The sequence below is a fragment of the Paramormyrops kingsleyae genome, chromosome 1 (genome assembly GCF_048594095.1).
Source record: "Paramormyrops kingsleyae isolate MSU_618 chromosome 1, PKINGS_0.4, whole genome shotgun sequence".
In the NCBI taxonomy this organism is placed as follows: Eukaryota; Metazoa; Chordata; class Actinopteri; order Osteoglossiformes; family Mormyridae; genus Paramormyrops; species Paramormyrops kingsleyae.
In genome coordinates, this window is record NC_132797.1 from 17355423 (window position 1) to 17359866 (window position 4444).

Here is a 4444-nt window from a genome sequence, read left to right on the forward strand (position 1 = left end):
TTCATGTTGCCGTTTCTTGCCAGTGAAGTAGCCCAGAAGCCAGTGTCCGGCCAGGAATGCACTCCCGGTCCTCCATTAAATTACGCGCTACATGAAATTACTTATTTAAAGCGCGCGTGTGTTTAACGAGGTAATCAATTTAATGATATAATGCCAGCGCCCAGGCCTGTAGAGTTGACACTTACAGCATTAAATACAATTGTAACGTTAATTAAAAATAAGCCAGTGAAGGGGGGCACAATCACAATTCTTTCTGGCCTGACATAAGCACTTTCGCGGCAGTATTTTATGCTGGGGAAGCAGAAGGCCAGCACATGCAAAATAAACACCCCCTCCCCCGCCTGAGATAATATGCTATTTGAGCCAATGGCGTAATCAATGCCTTTAAATGATCGAGCGATGCTTTCGTTTTAAAGGCGCTTTCCATGTCGCAATTAACACTAAATCAAAACAACAGGAACCCAGCTACCCCCAGCCCCCGTCCTCTCTTTTTATCTCCCGATGTACCACCTTCAAGCCCTTCTTCTGCACCTCCCAAAATGCTTTTTGAGCAGGCGCTGGCGTTCCCACTAATCCCGCCATCCCTGGTCGCCTCACTCTCTTTCTCGCCCTCTCTCTCGCTCGCCTACCGCACGCCAAAACGAGAGCATCTCTCTTACTCCCTAAAGACCTGCTGCTCTCGGAAGAACTCCCGTTTTCTTCTTTGTTGTATTTTTTTTTTAAAACCTAGGAACTCTGAAAGAAAGGGCTTTTTTAGCATAAAAGTGCATACCACCCTTAAGAAAATCCCCATTGGACAGTATCACACTTTGACTATTAAATGTGGAGCGAGATCCTGGTTGCTGGAAGAACATTAAACCCGGGAACATCGTCACAGTCGCTCTGCACCATTAGACGGCCTTATTATCACTATCATCCTCGTTATTTCATTATAATGATTGAAATTAAGCCGCCCGCATTTTTGAATTGCCTGAATCTGAGCAGAATCCTGGGCCCGGAATCAGACAGCACACGCGCATGAATAATGCATCCAAAGCATTCTCCATCGCGAGGACTGTGGCACCATCACCGCAGCTGAAGCAGACACGCATCTCCCCTGATGGTGACGTTAGCGTGCTCTTTCTTCCTGCACCCTATGCATCTCCAGAAATATTAATCCAAGCCAACCTGGAGATTTCCTTCATCCCTCCCTCAATAAAAACACACACCCCCATGTCATGTGTCGGCGCCCCATCCTGGAAATTGTTTCAGCAGACCCCACCTCTGTCTTGCCATATACAGTATTTATTGGGAACTACAAATTATTCGAGGCCCCTCCAGGGGGCACTGTTTTCATTCCGGAGAGGCGGGCAGCCAGCAGACACGCAGCGTTTTTTGTCGCACCTGAGAATGGGCCGCAAATTACGCACTTTGAGAGGCAGTACCCGTCAGAGGGGTGGGGGGGGGTGACAGGGGCCGGCTCATGGCGGTGACCTTATCCGGAGCAGTAATCTGTGCCGAGGTTTTCTGTAATTGCATTTCTGAGTCTGCATGGCCCTGTCTGCTAGAGAGGAAGCTTCGCAAGTCGTTCAGAAGCCTTTATAATTACGGTGTTAGTGATTAAACCGTGCTCACTAACTACGGCATCAAATTGAATTTTCCCTCCGCTAATTAATTTGCCGCTGTATTCTGCGTACTTTGTAGCTGCCGCCGCCCCTCCCCCCACACCGCACTATCATTCATCTAACTTTATCCCAGAGACCTTTATAAAAAATCCCACCCAGGCTCCAACCAATGCCCAAGGCTCCCTTTTAACTCTCCTGGATCCTGACTTGTGAGAAAGTTGATCAAACCTACAGAAAAGCACACGGTGGTTTAGAGAGGAGAGGAAGACACTGTAAGACTCTATTGTAGTGGGGGGGATGACGGAGACAGTCACATGACTCAAGCACAGGAACAAAGGCAGGTTGAACCAAATGAATGGGGAGGGGCAGAATCATACAGCTAAATTTGACCTTAGTGTAAAATGAAACAAAAATGATGCTTCATGTGCTATTTGTATGAGTATGAGTGCAGGAATGAGTATGAGTGCAGGAATGAGTATGAGTGCAGGTACACAGGAATGCTTTTGTCATCACATATCCCATGATGCTCTCCTTTTATGCCATACAGTTTTAAATTTTACATGTAAAACAAGTAAATTTTGGGGCAAGTCGTTCATGCAGTACCCCAGGAATATTTTTCAGGGAGCATGGGATTCGAACTAGCAACGTTCTGGTCACAAGCCCAGAGACCTAACCCAATGAGGAGTAAATGAGGAAGAAGATAGAATGGTTAATGGAGCAGTGAGGGGCCCGTGGCTGGGGTCAGGTATTTGGTCTGGACGTGTTTCCTGGGGATGAGGGGAACACAGACACACCAGGGAGGAGGGAGTAATGTTCCAGGGATCTGATCTCACTGCAGCCCGGGCCACCTAGAGCCCCCATCTGCCTCCCCGCATTAAAGGAGCTCTGGATCGCAGAAGATAGAGCCTGACATTCAGAGCGTCGCAGTTCGGGGCACATCGACAGAAGGCTGAGCAGAATACAGAGCCGGCTGGCGAATCGATAACGTGTCAGACACACATCCGGCGATGAAGCCAGCCGCGGGTCTACAGGGAGTGCCGCCTGCCCGGCACGAGGGATCCCTGGCGACAGTCACGTTATTAAGTGTGAGCCAAGCCGGGTCTGGGGGGGGCGGGAAGCTGATGGGGGGGGCAGCCTGAAACGGTGAGTCACCCAGTGGGAAACCTGGGGCCCAAAAACGGGCCCCCGCACGGAGACTGCCAGCGATATGGAGGAGTGGAATGGCACAACGGACCGGCTCCGTGTCTCAGGCAGAACCAGACCTTCTGGACATTTCCTCCAGTCTGTTGCTCCTCAGGGACACCCCCCACATCAGAACCCCCTGAAAAAAAATAAGAAACATCAATCTGTTATAGACAAGCAAAAAAAACAGGCTTGAGGCAGCCGCTCTCCCCCTCACTCTTCAGACACGTATCATAAGAAAACCGCTGAAGCCCCTTGCAGCATCAGAGGGCACCTACAGTACGTGTTTAAAACAGTATCACGCAGCTTCCAGGCCACACTTCTTCCTGGGGGGGGGCTGCTGGGTTTTAAACACAAGGTGGTTTGCTCACTTGCTGCATACAGCTACAAGGGAACGCGGCCTGGTTCTACACATTTCACCGCTCAGTCGGAGAGACGTCTTACCTTTAGCGCTGCCATGTAAGTGCTCTGTGAGATCACAGGCATGTTGAACGGTGCGTTTTGACATCGGCGGCAAGCTGGTTCATCCCGCTGCCGGATCCCAACCGTTGAGCTGGCGCTAGTAACAGCCCCTGGACAGCGGAGCGCCCTCTACAGGCAGGCGAGGCCAGACAAATGAGTTGCAGCCAGTGCTTTCGGCGAACAAAAGAAAGGATTCTGTCGGCAGATGCGGCGGCAGGCAGATCTTCCTGCACGATTTCACCTCCCGTGTCATAATCTGGATGTTTAGAGATGTATTTCTGCAGTAGTGTTTGCATCAACACCTCAAGGGAGAATAGGAATCATCTGAATTATCACTGTATCACAAATGACTGGTTAGAGGTAAAGTAGGGGTTTTTATGTCGTCTCAGAGACCCAATCATGGAGGGCACATGGTCAGATGCGAGGCACGGTGGCGTGGAAACTATGTGGAATGTTTTTAATTAGAACGCAGGTCTTATTGTTCATGTCGGCATCACCAGGGAAACCGCGGTTCCTGATACCCCCAGGCCCTTCAGCAGTTATTACGACGGCCCTCGGCACACCTGTTCAGAGCTGGATCCAGCAGCCCGGCTTAATGAGGCTGCATGCCCATCCACCAGAGGCAGAAAAACAAGCCCAGCTAAACGTCAAAACAGGTAGCTCACCGTTTCATTAATTGGGACTTGGAGATAAAAAGGGATTCCGATTCACCTTCGGGGGAAGAGTCAGTGTTGTATCATTGAGCGAAGTACATAATCTGAATCGGATGCAAAACCCTTTTAATAAGTAAATGGCGTGCGGTTTAAACCAGATAACGCATCGCCATTTCACAGAAAATGTGGATTGTGATAGAATCCTTCCTTGTACAAACAGCGTTGATTCATGTCAAACATGGCCAGTGATTCATCGACGAATAGGACAGAGATGTCTGTCTCTGAAGTGGGAGGAACACGCCAAGAATGTTCAGCTAATGAAAATAATTCACTGTTTTGGGGAAAAAAAATACAGATTGTTCTGGTTTACTTTCCCTGTGGTAACATTTACTGGTGTGTTGGCAGCTGCTGCCCCCTAGTGGAGACCAAATGAAACAGACAACGACAGAATCAACAGATGGCACATGCAGGTTGCTTCACAGCCCAACCACTGTGCCGGGGGTAGGGGGGGCGGGGGGGGCGGGAAACAACATCTACACAAGA